The sequence below is a fragment of the Mercenaria mercenaria genome, chromosome 14, assembly GCF_021730395.1.
Source record: "Mercenaria mercenaria strain notata chromosome 14, MADL_Memer_1, whole genome shotgun sequence".
Taxonomy (NCBI): domain Eukaryota; kingdom Metazoa; phylum Mollusca; class Bivalvia; order Venerida; family Veneridae; genus Mercenaria; species Mercenaria mercenaria.
Window position 1 is genome coordinate 52,993,706 of NC_069374.1, and position 19,360 is coordinate 53,013,065.

General features: G+C 35.6%; 1 protein-coding gene across 1 annotated transcript in view; it reads left to right on the forward strand.

Moving 5' to 3' along the window:
- The first annotated feature begins 2,724 nt into the window (after positions 1 to 2,724).
- LOC128548187 (uncharacterized) overlaps positions 2,725 to 19,360 on the forward strand; it is a 41,877-nt gene continuing 25,241 nt past the window's right edge. The window contains exons 1-2 of the mRNA XM_053522628.1: positions 2,725 to 2,764; positions 18,425 to 18,596. The gene's annotated coding sequence lies outside the window, so the exon portion shown is untranslated. The remainder of the gene's footprint in view (positions 2,765 to 18,424; positions 18,597 to 19,360) is intronic.

Below are 19,360 nucleotides of genomic sequence, written 5' to 3' on the forward strand. Positions count from 1 at the left end.
GGATCCATGCTGTTTGCTTACGGTTTCTGTAATTGCAGTAGGCTTTAAAAGCAAACAGCGTGGATCCTGACCAGCCTGCGTGGATGCGCAGGCTGGTCTTGATCCATGATGATCGCAAAGCCATTATGTTGGTTTTCTCATGGTGCGGCTCAAATAACATCAACGAACATTTAACAACAATCATATAACACTATGAATTAACTTATTACATGTATTTCACACTGATGACACATATGCAGCCAAATTTCGCGGATAGTCTTCATAAAACTTACATCGATTTTATATAACAATCCAAATCTCAAACAATATGAAAATATTCAAAACTGCTTTAACACTGTGAAACACATTTATATAGAGTTACAGCTTGACAAGGCTACTTCCGCAGTTTTAGAAGCCTCATTTTTAGACTTAAGAAACAACAACAACAAAAAAATGACGATTTCAATTTTGCAGTTGTCAGCTTGTCCCTATTTGATGCAAATATCCTTTGAGCGACATCATATACGGTTTGTATATAAGATAAAAGGTAAGGGTAGATTTCCCGGAAACACAGAGCTCCCCAAACACAGCTATAAAGCAATGCATAGCAAAGTAGGCCCACGATGAAAGAGACTGTATATAACGGAAAATATTGTTGACGGATTGCTTCAAAAAACAAGCAAATACTTTTTATTTGCATGCAAAATACAGCAAAAACGGGGGTGGGGTGTTGGGAGGGAAGGGGCCAGAAGCAGTTAACCGTTTTAACTTCAGTTGTCCGAAGGACAGTCAACAGAGAGAGACATTAGCGGGAACAGTACAAAACTTGGTGTTCAGACATATCATCGAATGCAGCACAATTTGCCTGGCTACACTGGTTGGCGAAATTGATCAAACAACAGATGCGATGAGAGACGAACTGATCAAAGGTTTTAGTAAATACATAGCAGATTCAGGGAGATTTGATTAATGTCAGTTAAACAACTTCCCTCAAATTAAAGCGACAAATAAGAAAACAATTTTCAAGAAGCAAACAAGTATAAAATGAGCCGTGCCATGGGAAAACCAACATAGTGGCTTTGTGACCAGCATATGGATCCAGACCAGCCTGCGCATCTGCGCAGTCTGGTCAGGATCCATGCTGTTCACTAACCGTTTCTCTAATTGTAATAGGCTTTGAAAGCGAACAGCATGGATCCTGACCAGACTGCGCGGATGCGCAGGCTGGTCTGGATTCATGCTGGTCGCAAAGCCACTGTTGGTTTTCCCATGACACGGCTCAAATATACATTACTTTTACAGGTATTTGTATAGTCAAACAAATTGAATGTATTTTTAGTAATATACTGATATATAATACGACTTTAGGTTTAAATTGACAGTGCTCATTATCAGCAGCAGCAGCATGGTCTGACAGGTGAATGACGTGTTTGTAACAAGGGGGTGAGGATAACTAAGAGTTTACCTGTTTGACCTGTGTATATGTTCAGACTAAAATATTTGCAAATGTATGGACCGGCTATATATATTCGTATTAGGTTACTGGCCTATAATTCCACAGATTATCTGAAATATTATTTCTGAATAGAGCATCTGATATACTGGGGTAGCCATTTTTTAACTTTGAAAAACATAAATACATTAACATTTTAGTACACGAGAAAAAACTCTTGAATATATTTACTCATTCTACGCATATTTCGAAATATACAAGTAGCCGGATCCATGTAGGCCTTTCATAGTGCATTTTCATAATCGTTAATAAAGTTTTCACAGGCATCAGTCGATAGTGTCCTTTACTGGATCGATAACAAGAAATGATACGGCAGGCATGAAAAATCGCTATTTTAAGTGAAATTAGTAAGTTTACAACATCATTCATGCATGTCCTAAAATATATTTGAAATTGATGCCTTTCATAAATACTTCAGTAATCTTATAAAGCCTATCACCATAGGGTTGTCTAGGAATACAGAACTTACGTTATCGTAGAATAGGAGGCTAGGATTACGTTACCGTAATCGTAGCCACTGCCTTGAAATAGATACCTCTGCCATTAAATCCACCCAAATTGCACTTTCTGAAAAAAAGAAAGAAACATCTATTATCTCTGACTCTAACTCTGAGGGTTTTCTTAGAACTTATCAGTGTCATTATGAAAATAGCGCTCCGTAACAGATGAAGGTAACAAGGTAACAAATTGATGTCCGTGTGCTTATTTTTACTAATAAGATATTTGACTATGATTAAAGTAAACCGGACATTTCACGCTAATTTTTAGACATTATTTTGAATTTTCAACGTGTGATATGTCTTAATATCATAGTTTGACTTTAGAAATATAGCAACAGTGCCATTGTAATAAATTTTCTCACAGGTTGCGATTAATTAAGCTGTACATATTACTGCTCTTACTCTCTTAACACATGTATATCATGTATCATGTAACATAGCAACATGTTTTTAACAACTGCCCCGACCTCCCAGTTATGATCAGAAATTGATTGTTGGGAGTATCCCCGTAGATGTACTTCATGAAATGCAGAATGTGACTAAGATTAGAACATCGTGGTAACACCTGGAACTCATCATTGGACTGTCAGTTATTAAATGAATGATTTAATAATTAAATAAATGAACTAGCTAGTAACTGTTATCATAAAAGTTTAAAATAAAGTAAAAATCATGTTTTTGACAAAATGGGGTCGCAGTTCTGTACAAAATCCGGACCGTACGGCATGGGGAAAAGCGATATCCAACTTCCGGCGAAAGGTCACAACCGAAAGTAAGTTCAAACTTGTCCAATTTTTTGTCTTTTACAGGTTTATAATGTTCTGTAATAATGTTCGATCCTAACGAAACTGGTATTTACATAAAGTGAAGCTATTCTTAAAAAAGACATTTTTTCTTTACATGTTCAACTGTTTGTTGTCATAATCTCATTTTGTGGTTGTTTCTTTTATGGATATTTTTTGTTTTTTGAAGTGTCTAGGGGTACGGATCCGTACCTCTAGAATCTGATTCTAGAGGTACGGATCCCTACCTCTAGACAATCCTTTGAGGGGTTTTCTAGGAGTACGGACCTCCTTTTTCTAAGGGTTATATACATCTTAAAATTTGTTGAAAATGAAATAAAAAGACTTAACCAGTGTTCACTTAAAACTTGGATCTAAATGGTTTACAGATACCAGCGTTCACCCGATTGTTTACCTTCTCTTTCAAAACCAAAATAACCGAGGAACTCCAAATGAATACACTGTTCCGTGCCGATTAGTTTGTTGTAAAATAAACTGTTGATAACGAACATATAAATGAGTGCATGTAACCTAGCTTAAGATCTTCAGCGCTCTCGGTTTATATACTGGATTTGGACGGGAGCGCTGAAGTGTACTCCCTAGGGAAATGATACCAATAGTCGTGCCAGAAATCTGACACGCTCGCGTTTGTAGATTTTAAAAGAAATCGGCAGCAGCACTTTGTGATCAGTTAATATATAGTCAAAATCTACCATTGTGCCAAATTTTACGCATTAAAACCCATAATTGATGGCAAAACTACCTGACAATTTCGAACTGGTCTGAAACGTTTACTCTACGTCGCCATCTTGCTCCTTTGAAATACGAGACTGACCTTTCACCCGCGCGAACCGCTAAGAAGCGCTTATATGTGCCGCTTCGCGTTTGAAGTTGCATCAGTATCCCGGTGGCAAAAAAACTTGGGAAAATGGTTACTTTTTATCGAAATTGATTTGAATTATTACTTTCATAGATAAATCCTTAAGAAAACTTGTATGTATAAATCATTTCTTTTGTTTACAAGGTGCTCTACATGTATATTTTTAGCGGCTCACGCGGTTATGTCATGCGAGAATCTCATTGTAGCTATTCAACAATGGCTACCGAAATGATGCTGATCTAACAGTGACTTGTAAACATCGGCGATTTTATTGTAAGATTTGCTTGCAGAATTTGATAAATGGTGTTAACTGATGTAAAAGTGATTACTTTATCAAGATACCCATACGTCTTCGTTCAAAATTTCAGTTGACTACGTTTGCGACAAAAAATTGGACAACTTTTTATTTTGGTATGGTTTCATAGTAGGCCTGGTCCAAATCTCTAAAGCCGCAACTATGAAAAAAACAAATATAAAAAAGCGGCATTTAGAGTTTTTGAAGCCAGGACTACATGTAACCCTTAAATGAATTCTGTTTGAAATTCAGCAGAAAAAAATAAATTAAGCATAATAATATGCACCTATTTATTTTGTTATTTAACAAGATATAATGATAATCGGCACGGAACTGATTTTTTAATAATCAGTTAACCGACATTAAGTAAAGAAAACTGTTTGTGAAAACGTCCCTTGTATATCGTTACGGCTACCAAATGTGTGGAAAACATAAATACCCTAAGGGTTAATTATCATTAAAAATAGTTTTTTCCCCCAACATATTTAACATTAACATTATTTTGTTTAATCTTTATATTTTTTCTGCCAGTTCGAATCCTCATGATTGTGTTCCTCGGTTATTTACGTTTCGAAAGAAAATTTAACAAATCGGGTGAACGGTGTTTTCTGTAAACCATTTAGGTTTAAGCAGAGCTCCAGATAAGCTGCATATTTGCGTATTTACGCAATTAAAATTACAGAAAACCCAATTGAATTCATACAGTGTGCGTAATGAAACGCAAGTTAAATTCCTAATACCCAATTCATAAAAAATAGCTTGCGTATCGCATTTTCCTTATTACTAGATCGGGTACGAGACTTTAACGCTAGATTTGACTGACTGGTTACACGTTACCGCAGAACAGGTTGCAGTTTATCGGAAAAATCACAGGACCATTCACAACATTTTTTTCACCAAAATATTCGGCGAAATTCGGCCCCATTCCCCCCTTCAAAATAGTATATATTTTTTCCCCTTTCCGATGCCTAAAATTCCCCTCCGAAAATAAAAAAAAAATCCAATCAATTAAATCATAATTCACTAGTTTATTTTATTTATTTTCATATAGAAAACAGTTCACCGCGGTATCTAGCGTTTTGTTTACATCGACACCGGTTGGCGTAACTTCCCTTGATAAATCAGAATCATCGAAGCGCTTTATTATTCTGCACAACAGCGCTGTTGAATGTTAGTCTGTAAATGATTTGCATTCTATTTGTTTGGCCGGGTAGTGTTGAGTTTTCCATCTTCTAGTCAGTCAGGGTTTGATTTTATGCTTTGGGAAGGGACTAGTCCAACGCATACATTGTTTTTAGCTCACCTGTCACATAGTGACAAGGTGAGCTTTTGTGATCACCCTTCGTCCGTGCGTCCGTCCGTCAACAATTTCTTGTCTGCACGATAGTGGTTTCATTTATGATTTTATTTATACCAAACCTGCACACAACTTGTATCACCATAAGATCTCGGTTCCTTTCTTAAACTGGCCAGATCCCATTATAGGTTCCAGAGTTATGGCCCCTGAAAGGGCCAAAATCAGCTATTTTGACCTTGTCTGCACAATAGCAGCTTTATTTATGATTTGATTTTTACCAAACTGGCACACAATTTGTATCACCATAAGATCTTGGTTCCTTTCTTGAACTGGCCAGATTCCATTATGGGTTCCAGAGTTATGGCCCCTGAAAGGGCCAGAATTAGCTATTTTGACCTTGTCTGCACAATAGCAGCTTCATTTATGATTTAAATTTAATCAAACTTGCACACAACTTGTATCGCTGTAAGATCTTGGTTTCTTTCTTGAACTGGCTAGATTCCGTTATGGGTTCCAGAGTTATGGCCCTAGTCTGGCTACCGACTAGATAATCTTTTTTTTTTAGAAAAAAATAATTCTTTTATATATTTTGACTTCATCAGTCTTGGCTCTGATTATCTAGTCTGGTAAACTCTGGTCAGAGCTTTTGACCGATATCTCATGATAAACCGTTAGCTGACTGATCACACAGTATGGCACACTGCAATAAATTTCTCCTATGGATAGAGATCTTAATCAGCATTTAGTTAACAGGTGGTGAGCACATGAGCTGAGGTTAAATTTTGTCTTTCATTTTAATCAGGCTGCTTTTGATTATACACCAAAAAATTAAAAAGGTCAGAATTGCCCTTTGTCTTCAATCATAAAAACAATAATTCCTAAATGAAATCATATTAATTATTATAATAGTCTTCTTATTGGTTAGATTAAATAAATATGTATATGCTATTTATACTTTTGATACCAGTAAGTCTTATCTAATAGCACAGTGCATAATAAGAAAAGAAGTCATAGGCAGAATGAATATTTTAACAATGGATTCAGCTATAGAGAAGGGATTAGAAGTTTTACAACGTAATTAATGATGTTCGTTTTCCTTTATTTTTATACGCCCGTTTGAAAAACGGGACGTATTATGGGAACGCCCCTGGCGGGCGGATGGGCGGGCGGCGTCCACAGACCTTGTCCGGAGCATATCTTCTACATGCATGGAGGGATTTTGATGAAACTTGGCACAGTTGTTCACCATCATGAGACGGAGTGTCATGCGCAAGAACCAGGTCCCTAGGTCTAAGGTCAAGGTCACACTTAGAGGTCAAAGGTCAAATTCAAGAATGACTTTGTCCGGAGCATATCTTCTTCATGCATGGAGGGATTTTGATGAAAGTTGGCACAATTGTTCATCATCATGAGACGGAGTGTCATGCGCAAAAACCAGGTCCCTAGGTCTAAGGTCAAGGTCACACTTAGAGGTCAAAGGATACAAGAATGAAAAATTCAAGAATGACTTTGTCCGGAGCATATCTTCTTCATGCATGGAATGATTTTGATGTAGCTTGGCACAGTTGTTCACCATAATGAGAGGGAGTGTCATGCGCAAGAACCAGGTCCCTAGGTCTAAGGTCAATGTCACACTTAGAGGTCAAAGGATACAAGAATGAAAACTTTGTCCGGAGCATATCTTCTTCATGCATGAAAGGACTTTGATGTAGCTTGGCAAAATTGTTCACCATCATGAGACGGAGTGTCATGCGCAAGAACCAGGTCCCTAGGGGTAAGGTCAAGGTCACACTTAGAGGTCAAGGATACAAGAATGAAAACTTTGTCCGGAGCATTTCTTCTTCATGCATGGAGGGATTTTGATGTTACTTGGCACAATTGTACACCATCATGAGACGGTGTGTCATGCACTGGTCCCTTCTTTTGAATTACTTCCTTTTGCTGTTACTATAAATAGCTTATATTGTAACTTTTTCATTACAAGTCGTAGGGAAAAATCGAGACCACTTTTCTGTAGTACAACATGCATGTCACATCCAATTCTGAGGTGTATTTTGAGCTATCTCTACCTGGTAAGGATTTTTGTATGGACTTGTAATTTTTTTTTTTTTTTTTTTTTTTTCTCTCTTTTAAAGATTAACTTCCCTTAGTTGTGTCTATAAATAACTTACATTGTAACTTTTTTATAATTGACCCTACTGAAAAACCAAGACCACTTTTCTGTGGTACAACATTGATGTTACTTTCAAATTTTGGGTGTATTTTAAGGTATCTCTACCTGGTAAGGATTTTTTTTGTGGACTTAGTAAAATAAAAGAATTACAATAATTTCTAAAGAAAAAACATTGTAAACAACTAGAAAATTAAAATTCCATTTGCAAATACAGGTGCTAGTGTAAAGAAATTTGCTGTGACGGGCGTATATTGTGACATTCTGGCACTCTTGTTTAAGTTGAAAAAGTATGTGCAATATAGATCTACTATATATGCATTTTATGATGTGTTTTTGAATATTGTATTAAAATTTTCTAGTTAGTAACCGTCTTAACCTCCCAGATTTAGTTACATTTTAGGGGCAAAAAACCACAGTAAAAACATGTTTTGACTGTTATATCCGTCTTGTAGTATATATAAAAAGGTTTTATGGATAAAAAGCGTTGAGTGCATGGTATAAAGGTTTATGGTACATTCAAATTCATTTGCACAAACCCAGCCTGCTATACTCTTGACCTATGGTCCTTTTAAAACCTCTATCTTCATACGGTATACAATTAATGTGATTTTTTTTTTTGAATAAGCATAAAACTGTAATTTATAGCATCTCCATACTTTCTTTAGTCAATTGCTAAGTAAGATATGTAGTACATCATGTTTCTCTAGAAAGCTTACCTAATTATATTTGAGATTCAGTTGGTTCGAACTACCTATAGCTCGAATAAATTTGAGGATTTCTTTGTTTTTTGAGCAGTGAGTTTTGAGTTAAAAAAGTGAATTTTGAGTGAGTTTCGAGTTAGAAAAGTGAGTTTCGAGTTTAAACTCACCCCTGTGGGTTGAAAACCTTGCTTGTGGTACAGAACTCTCGGGTGAGGAAGCCATCTAGTTGGATGGTTGTGCTTGAAACAATGCATGGAGGGGTACCTGGGATCTTCCTTTAGAACCATGTATGGAGGGTCACCTGTGGTCTTCCTTTATTACCATGCATGGTGGGGCACCTGGAGTCTTCCTTTAGTACCATGCATGGAGGGGCACCTGGGCTTCCTTTAATACCATGCCTGGAGAGGCACCTGGGGTCTTCCTCTGGTACCATGCATGGAGGGGCACCTGGGGTCTTCCTCTGGTGTTATGCATGGAGGGGCACCTGAGGTCTTTCTCTAGTACCATGCATGGAGGGGCACCTGATGTTTACCTCTTGTACCATGCATGGAGGGGTATGGCCGTAAGAACAGTGGGGGGGGGGGGGTGAAGGGGACGCACCCCTCTCAATAATTTGACCAATTAAGTTAATTCTCTTAGCAATCTTTTGACAACGAGTCGATTTTAGCCGTGCCCTGCAGTTTTGTAATTGTTTTTGATGTTTTAACAACCAAAATATTTTTTTAAAAAACGTTGTTAAACATTTCATGGAACTGGGTTTGTTATGGGTCGGCTGACTTTCAAAATCTGTGCCGCCCTCCCGCCCCCACTCTAAAAATGCTTCCTACGTGCCTGACGGGCGCCTGGATTCTTCCTCTAGTACCAGAAAGGCTGGAAAATTATCAAATGACACATTTTCCTGTCAATTTTTATGTTAAACAAAAACACACACACTATGCAGGGATCACTTTTGGCCGCGATTTCGCGATATTCTCGCATTATTTTGGCGAAAATCGCATAAATTTTGCTCAAATGCGCTTAAAAATCGCATCCGCGTGGTCGTAGATCTTTTGCCGAAATTGCAACTTTTCGTTGAAATGCGGTCTTGCCGTTAATTAATTTTCGTATGACGTTCACTTAGGCGCTTGAATTTCGCTTTTATCTCCATAGAGCGTCCGATGATTATGACTACCAGACAAAAATAATCTGTTTTCGCGATGTTTCAAAATACCATTGAAACTGAATTTAAGCATTTGGAAGGACAAACTTTCTGCCTTCATTCGCGCAGATGAATATCAATGAGAATAACAAGATGGAGGAGAAACCTCCGGTGAAGTCCCTTCATAAAAAACGATGAACGCCCGAATTTCCAAACGAAATGGTTCAGGGTATGGTCATAAATAAGTTTGACTTTAAAATTGTTTTGACCTAATGGAAGTGTATCAAGTCCAGAAAGATTAAAACATAACTGAACTTTAACTTTGACAAAATTAGCTTTGAAGTAAAATCATTAGGGGAAAAATGCATGTGGACCCAAGACTTGGTTACAACTTTCATCAACCTATTCAGCAATTCCTGGCACTGAATTTTATAGTTATAAAAGGTGTCTCTGAAAGGATATGTTTTGTTTATCTACAAGATAATTGTTCTTACAAATAAACAGATGTTTGTTTTTCAGTGTAATAAAAACTGTCTGCCGATGTAAAATCCCATTATAAAAAGAAAAAATCCCATTCATTTTGTCAAAAATCTCATTGATTCAAGGCAAATGGGAATTAATCTCATAATAGTGTCTGCCAAAAGTGATCCCTGCTATGTAACTGTCCGGCAATGAAAGCCTTAATGCATGAATATTTGATCACCACCCGAAAGAAAATGCACCTACCTTCCAATCAAAATTTAACAGTGACTTAATGTTAATGAACATTTAATGGAGACCAAATGCAAGTGGTATTAGCAAACTTATTTTTCCTTGAAAAGATCAAATACCCAAAAAATTTATGCAGCTTCTTTAAGACACGTCCTTTAACAAGTGCATGTACTTATTTCACATCTGCCAAATAAGTAGTGTATCTATTGTGAAATTGGCAAATTCACCCAGATTTTCCCCTTTTCAATAAAAACATAATTATGAAAATGTACTCAGAATGTGAAACCCCTTATCCAATGCATTGTTTTATTAGAAGACTTGTAATATTTTCTACATGTTCACAAGCACATACAGTAGTTGTGGTCTAAACTGAAGTAAAACTCTTAAAAAGAAACTTTGAAAAATTAAACAAATTCCTTGAAAAACAGTACAAACTATTATCTGATGAATTGTTCTTCCACCGCTATAATCCATTTATCTACCTGGTACTAACAACATACCGGTAATTATTGGTTTTTAACCGATATTTGCGCTAAGTTCAGTGATTTGAATATTACTTTCTTTCCTTTAAAACAATGCAAAAAAGCACTTACATATCTTAAAGATGAGTATCTTTCTAAGTGAACCAAAAAAATAAGGCAATTAATTTGGATGGCAAGATATGGTAACCACAAACTGTGGTTTGAAATGAAATGAAACGGCTTGAAATACATAGTTTGACGTGATATGCGTTCTAAATCCAGTTAGACTTCAGATTTTTCTGTTATTTCTCTTTTTTTATGTTCTGTTAGATTTGTGTATTTTTGGATATTTTGTTTGTTGGTTATAACACGACAGATACGCCATGTTCATTTATATTATAATACGTTTTAGCAATGAATTATAAAAGATAATAGGTAAGGGTAGATTTCTTGGAAGCACAGCACCACAAACACAGCCTTAAAGCGATGCATTTGCAAAGTTCTGTGTGGTTTGTGACGCATTTACACTTTTGACACAGCAGTATATACTATCATATTTTACGCGGATGCCAAGCATGTTCAGGCTAATAGAACTGTTTTGAAGCACTAATAAGACATTTTTACATTATCTATCAAAGCAAATCTTTTAACCCTTACACTGCTAAATTTCTACAATGAACTTGTCCATCTTTCAATTAGAACAGTACCATTAACTGTTAAAAGGGATGTTTACCAAAACATAATACAGTATTATTAGTATATAATAAGCCAATGAAAACCAAGAAAGAGAAATTCATAGCAAACTATTTACAGATCACGCTTATTTATTTCAAAATAAAGAAATTTATTATAGAATAATGAATTGAAACAGATCAGTGATAGGCAGATATATTTTTCAGTTGTTTCATAAAACACCTAAATCGTTGTTTTGGTTGCCAACTGTTGTCAGTTTCTTTTTGTCCCTTGGGAGCAGTTTCACTTCTTCCCACATTATACATGATTTCTGTTTTGTAGGAAGGTGTTAGTTCTGTTCTTAAAATTCCTATTGCCGGGTATTCTTATCTACTGTAGATTACAATCAGCATTTCCTTATTTTAGCAATTAAGACATAAATTATTATATAGAAGCATTTTCATCTGTGCAACATCTTTTTTTAAAAAAATCATTCAGATTTAAACACAGAATACATAATATATAAAAAGTTAAACAACAGCATTAATCCACTATATATAATATCAATTATTCATTAAGTATTCTTTCTAGTTCAATAATTTTTACCAAAGTGCTCCCTGTAATCTACAGGTTAATGGGTCGTTTATAAACATGTGTGAATGGCAATAAATATCCCAGAACCACCAGGTCATGTAACATGATCATTTTCAGCTGTAATAGCTTGACCTTAGATAAAGGTCGATCTCCAGAATTCAGGAGATGCTCAAACCAGATTTGCACAGACCGTATGTTTTGAGAATAAAAGGGACATAATGATACAAAATTTGTATTGCCTCAGGAGTTATCTCCTGTGAACAAAACATAAGGTCTGAACACAGACTATTATGGCCCCTGAAAGGGCCAGAATAAGCTATTTTGACCTTTTCCGCACAATAGCAGCTTCATTTATGATTTAAATTTAATCAAACTTGCACAAAACTTGTGTTGCCATAAGATCTCAGTTCCTTTGTTGAACCGGCCAGATCCCCAATTGGGTTCCAGAGTTATGGCCCCTGAAAGGACCAAAATTAGCTATTTTGACCTTGTCTGCACAATAGCAACTTCATTTATGATTTGATTTTAACCAAACTTGCACACAACTTGTATCACCACAAGATCTTGGTTCCTTTCTTGAACTGGCCAGATTCCTTCATGGGTTCCAGAGTTATGGCCCCTTAAAGGTCCAAAATTGGCTATTTTGGCTTTTGCAGCCATATAGAGACTTCATTTATGGTTTTATTTGATACAGACTTCCAAAATATCTTCAACAACAATAAGTCCTGGATTCCATGACAAATCAGATCCAGTCGTAGTTTCCAGAGTTATTTTATATCTGATTACCTCCCCTGATTGTAGTCAAAATGGATTTATATCAGTAAGTACTTATAGGACTTATTTGAAATTTCATTATTGTCATTAGTTGGACTGAGCCAATCAGGGTAGATAACTATGGACTGATTTTATGTCAAATTACCTCCCTTTATTTCAAATTAAAATGGGTATATTTCCCTAACTAATGAAGATACTGATCTGAAATTTCATTTATGTCAACAGATTTATTTGGCAGATCCTTCTTTTGTTCACTTACAATAATTTTCTTTTTGATTACTTCCCTTTTACGTTACTATAAATAGCTTATTTTTAGTAACTTTTTTATTATTGGCCGTAGGGAAAACCCGAGACCACTTTTCTGTGGTACAACATGGATGGTAATTTTTAGGTGTATTTTGACATATCTGTACCTTGTAAGAATTTTGTTTTTCTGTTTGGTTAAATTTCTTACTTTGTTGTTCCTGTCCTTTGGACTTAGATATTTTTTCTGAGGACCTTCTTGTCCTCAAGTGCAATGATAACAGGTGAGCGATATAGGGCCATCATGGCCCTCTTGTTTACAGTTTGTTTTTATTGTGACAGGTCAAATGTCATGTCAGATGCTCTTATGGGCCCTGAATTTATCAATAAACTTGAAACTATAGTTTATTTCAACACAAATGAAAATTCCCCTTTTCTTAGTTTTACGTCGAATTTTTCCCCCTCCAAAGGGCACCAACCCCCTTCCCCCAAAACTGAAAAAAAGCACTGATTCAGTCGGCTGATCGGTGTTTTTTGGATACTTTGCAAACAATTTTACGCCGATAAAATGTAAAAGAGTTGAAGAATAAACATTGTTGCAGCACAAACCAATTAGTGGGATATTTTGCTGTTCAACAATGACAGTTACCTGTTTGTGACGATGTAGTGTCACCAATACTGGATGATATCTTTTGGGAGAATGCACATTGTGGTGACCACATCGTTCGGATATTGTGGATGAACTGAAAAAGAAAACAACAGTATGGAACATTCATTACAATTTTAAATACATTTTTGTATTAAACATTGAAGGGCGCCATTAAAGTACTTAGCTACTTAGTCAATCCTGTTCAATGATATATTATATACCATGTATACTGTAAGCAAAAAATACTCAATTGTTAGTGCGAGATTGGTAAAATACCCAATTGGTTTTAGCAAATACCCAATTACTTCTGAAAAGGCTGGGTAATTATATTATTTTTACCCAATTCAAATTTCGAATACCCAATTCAGACGAAAAGTGATGGGTAAATACCCATTTGCACCAAAAGCTTATCTGGAGCTCTGCTCAATTGTTAGTGCGAGATTGGTAAAATACCCAATTGGTTTTAGTAAATACCCAGTTACTTCTGAAAAGGCTGGGTAATGATCATATTATTTTTACCCAATTCAAATTTCGAATACCCAATTCAGACGAAAAGTGATGGGTAAATACCCATTTGCACCAAAAGCTTATCTGGAGCTCTGGGTTTAAGTTTAAGGTGAATTCTGATGAAGTCTTACTTGTTTTTTCATTTTCAACAAAATTTGAAATTTATGTAAATGACCCTTAATCTCTAGAAAATCGGAGGTCTGTACCCCTAGAAAACCCCTTAAAGGCTTGTCTAGAGGTATGGATCCGTACCTCTAGAATCAGATTCTAGAGGTACGGATCCATACCCCCAGACACTTCATTTTTGTTTACAGGTCAGGCAGATGTATCCAATATTCCTGTTCTTTTACACAGTTCTAGTTCTAGGATGGATACAGTTATAGAGAATATTACACAAGTGTCTTTTCAGATTGAATTTATTTAACAATTTTAAAAAAAATAAAAGAAGTGGCTATCCTTATGGTCCCTTAGGAATAGCCTTGCAGGCTATTCTTATGGCTCTCCCGTAGGAATAGTGAAAAACCCGCAGGTGTCTATTCATACAGCTGTCCCGTATGAATTATGAAGAGCCCGCAGGTGGTTATTCCAAAGAGCTATGAAAATTAAGTATAAATAAAGTATTTTCTACTTCTTTGCTTATTCCAGTTTTGTGTTACACATCGTGCTGAATTTATTTGACTTTTATAATTTCACCCAACTTCTTTACTTTTCCGGTAAGGAAATCAAGAGAAGACAAAAAAGGGAAGTGATTTCCTCTAGTATTCCATATTTTATTAGTTCTATTTGTTACATAAACAAACACAATTTTAATACAAATCTCTTACCACTCTAAACGTGTTTATTGCCCTTTAATTTAGTTTTATATTTAATATTTTTCACATATCAGCTTGACATGAGACCTGACAATTTATTTGTAACACAATGACCAAATGCGATTTCATGTCATTTCCAAAATCGGTTGAAAAAATATCAGTTGAATGACTTCAGTACAATGAATTGTAATACAAAACTGCCATTGACCATATCGACATTATAGGATAAATCCCGTTTTCCAGTATTTCCGTAAATAGGGTCAGGGGGGCTGGCGAGATTAACCGATATAAAGACCGTGTACAATATTAGCGATTATTTTTGCCAGAAGATAAGGATTTAGAAAGGTTCTTATTTTCTCACAATGGAAATACTATTCTACGACCTCAGCAACAATGTTTTTGCAAAAATATTCTGTTTATCTTGAAAAATGCGAATAATTTCACACCACGGAAGCGGCAATGTAGAATAAAAGATTAAATTTCAAAAATAAAGTAAACTTTGATGATATTTTTGCTACATCTTAATTACAACAATGTTTAATGATAATCTGCAATACTTTTTTTATTCATTTTCTTTGTTTAAGACTTGAAAAAAGGATAATCTAAAAAACACTACCACCATGTAGCATAATGGCCGATATCCCCCTCACCGTAAAACCGGGAACGGGTGTTTATTGGTGGTTAATACCAGAAAACGGGAATCGAGAATAATAATCACCTGCGGGTTTTTCACTATTCTTCAGGGTTGGCAACTACCCATCCAGGGTAACCCACCTGGGGAAAACCCGGGTTGGGCAATACTCTTAAAAATGAATGAAGTGGGCAATGCTTTATAGAGATTTAACTTGAAGTAAGGAGATAAATTTATGTTATAAATCATACACCGTAGAAGCAGGTAAGAAGTTTCGACAAGCTAAAATGCATCAGTTTTGCATATAAATAAGCATTTTGATAATTATTTTCATCAAAAAATAAACTTAATGCTCATAAATGTTATTTTCACTCATTATATTAGTGTTAGGAACTATTTGGGCCGAATGAGCTGAGTAAATTTGGGCCAAATCAGCCATGGTCTGAATCAGCCTGTATTCCTAGAGGTCAATTACCAGACCTCTAGACAACCTGTACTTGGCAGACTAGAGGTCCAGAAATCAATATGAATACTGAGAATCGTATTACAAAGAGCAGACTAAATTATCTTTAAAATGGGAGATTATTTCAAAAGTTTGTTTTCATATTTTTCTCTATGTGTTAAATACATGGATTAGTCACAGGAAACAGAAGTATTTTTATTTCTTTAATCCCCGGAAAAATACGTCCACAAATTCAACAGATAATTAATAGTAATTTGTACGCTTTTATTATTTTTCTTGTTTTTAGCTCAGCTCACCTGAGCAATACTCAGGTTGAGTTTTTGTGATAGCCCGATGTCCGGTGTCTGTCTGTCATTTGTTTGTCAACATTTAGCTTGTGTATGCGATAGAGGCTGTATTTTTCAACTGGTCTTCAAGAAATTTTGTCAGAATGATCACCTTGATGAAATCTAGGCTGAGTTCGAAAACAGGTCGTCTGGGTTCAAAAACTAGGTCACTAGGTCAAATCAAAGAAAACTCTTGTGTATGCAATAGAGGCTGTATTTTTCAAATGATCATCATGAATTTTTGTCTGAATGATTATCTTGATGAAGTCTAGGCCAAGTTCGAATATGGGTTATCTGCGGTTAAAAACTAGGTCACTAGGTCAAATCAAAGAAAAACCTTGTGTATGCGATAGAGGCTGTATTTTTCCATAAATCTTCATGAATTCTGGTCACAATGATAACCTTGATGAAATCTAGGCCGAGTTCGAAAATGGGTCATCTGAGGTCAAAAACCAGACCTGTCACTAGGTCAAAGCAAAGAAAAACCTTGTGTATGCGATAGAGGCTGTACATGTATTTTTCAATTAATCTTCTTGAATTTTGGTCAGAATGATTGCCTTGATGAAAGCTAGGTCAAGTTGGAATATAGGTCATCTGGGATCAAAAAGTAGGTCACTAGGTCAAATCAAAAGAAAAGCTTGTGTATGCGATAGAGGCTGTAGTTTTCAATTGATCTTCCTGAAATTAAGTCAAAATGATAATCTTAATGAAATCTCGGCCGAGTTTGAAAATGGGTCATCTGGGGTCAAAAAGTAGGTCACTAGGTCAAATCTAAAGAAAAACCTTGTGTATGCGATAGAGGCTATATTTTTCAGTTGATCTTCATGAAATTTTGTTAGAATGGTTGCCTTGATAAAATCTAGGTCAAGTTCGAATATGGGTCATCTGGGATAAAAAACTAGGTCACTAGGTCAAATCAAAGAAAATACTTATTTGTACTCAAGACTTTTGCTCCAATTTTAATGACAATTGGTCAGAATATATTTTCCATGAAATCGGTAGGTCAAACATGTTTACAGTGTTATGGTGTATTATGGTGTGTTTCTCAGGTGAGCGACTTAGGGCCATCTTTGCCCTCTTGTTTTTTCTTGGGACTGATGATTTAAAATAATAAACTTAGTATCACAGATATGGAGTTTTGCTCATGACTTGTTGAATTTGTTTTACTGCTTGAATAAATAAGTTACTGGAAATTACTGTTAAAATTTCATTTTCAATATGCATCGAACCAGAGTGATAGCTAATTATCATAAGCATAATATGCTGTAAACAATATTTACAGAAATTAAAAGTAATAAAAGCAGCCTTATAAGTTATAACAACTAATCATAACTGTTACCAGCAATTACCTTATAAATGTAGTTGTAGTTGGCATTACAGTTCATAATACATGTAGCTAGTACATGCAAATTGCTAGACTTCAGGTCTTAACCGTTATCAGTTTTCTCAAACAGTAAAACGAAGTCAACAATTCATGAGCACAAGCTGTTTGTTAAATACTAAAGAAAAAATAAGTTTATTATTTTAATTCATCAACCCTGAGAAAAAAACAATAAAAGCTTCCGATTATGGCGTAAAATTGCTGTTATTTATTAGTGAAAGTTGCAATTGTTTTTTTCCCATGGATTAAACAATTATAAATACTTCTGTTTCCTGTGACTTACCATATATTTAAAACGAGAAAAATATGAAAACAACTTTTTGAAATCATCTCCCATCTTTAAGATAATTATATTATATCTTAAAGATGGGAGATGATTTCAAAAAGTCCCCCCCACCTCCCGGGTCAAATTGACCCAGCCCCAGGGGTTACTTGATTGTACATAGAGAAATCTTCATAAATTTGCTAAAAATAAACCAAAAGGCCTAGATCTTAGGTATTTGATATGTAACATTGCCTAGTAGACTTCTACAAACTTTGTTCAAATCATGACCCCCAGGGTAAAATTGGCCCTGCCCCAGAGGTTACATGATTGTACATCGGTAAATCTTCCAAAATTTTTTAAAAAATCATCAGTTTGACATTTGAGACATGCAGCTCATATTACTCAGGTGAGCGATCCAGGGTCATCATGGCCCTCTTGTATCATATGTTAGCTTTTCCTGCTGAAACATCACGCTTTCTACTTTCTTTCACTATTATAAACAAGTTTATAAACAACTTTTCTGCTTGATAAAAAATGATGAGGCAGTTGTTTGTGACATGGGCTTTTCTAAAAAGTATCTCTAGTTTTTCTAGGATTTGGTGTCTTCAATCTTTGTAGTGGTAGTACACAGGGGGATTGTGCTATGAAGTGTTGACATCATTCTTATTTTGTTTCAGGTTCTTCTGTAGAAGTTTTCCATATAACAGCAGGCCATTCTCAGCTTGTCACCAAGATGTTCTCCAAAATAAAGTCATGAAAAGCCATTCTTTGATATGAATAAGCCCAGAATTGGCCTCAGCAGATAGTTGTTACTAAGCAGTACCAAGACGGTTCAGACTGAAAATCAAGGTAAATTGAATGTATGAAAAGGTTAACAAAAGGCAAGTTTTCAATATCATTTCGATGAAAATCATAATGCTTTTGCAGTAACCTCCCTCTGTGGGCATTTTAATCTGTTCTACATTGTTGCTGATACTATTTAGAAGTGGGATGGTTACTCGGTTAATCAGATCCAATTTGATTACTGATTTAAATCGATTTCAATTTTGCAAAACCACTAATCGCTCTCAAACAATTAACATCACAAATCGTACTTTATACATTTCTTGGACCAGCCCATTACCTGTTGTGATACATGTAAATTCAAAATGAAATACACCAAAATATGACCTATTAATTATCACACTGCATGCAAACGAGCCCGTAAGTTCCTATATAGAAGTCAGCTGCTGGAAGTACCTTAATATGGACGTCAAGATAGAAAACAGCATTTTCAATATGGCGGTCAATTAACCGGTTTGATTCGATTTTATACAAATGATTAGCAGCTTTCAGAATTTTGAAATTGTTCCAGTCCTAATATTGTTGGTACCAGTCATGAAAGTAAATCCAGTGCACAATGTCATGTATAAGTAAAATGTTCTTCCATTTCACATGTAAAAGAACAAGTCCACTAATTCATGTCCTTGTGAAATAGCTGATTTGGCTGAAACCATAAATGCATAACCTTTGCAGTGCTCCAGCTAGGATTCAAAAAGGGCACTGGCACTGAAAAGGGCACTTCTAAGGTGGTCCGGGGGGATGGTAATTGGTCCATGCATTTGGTGCATTTA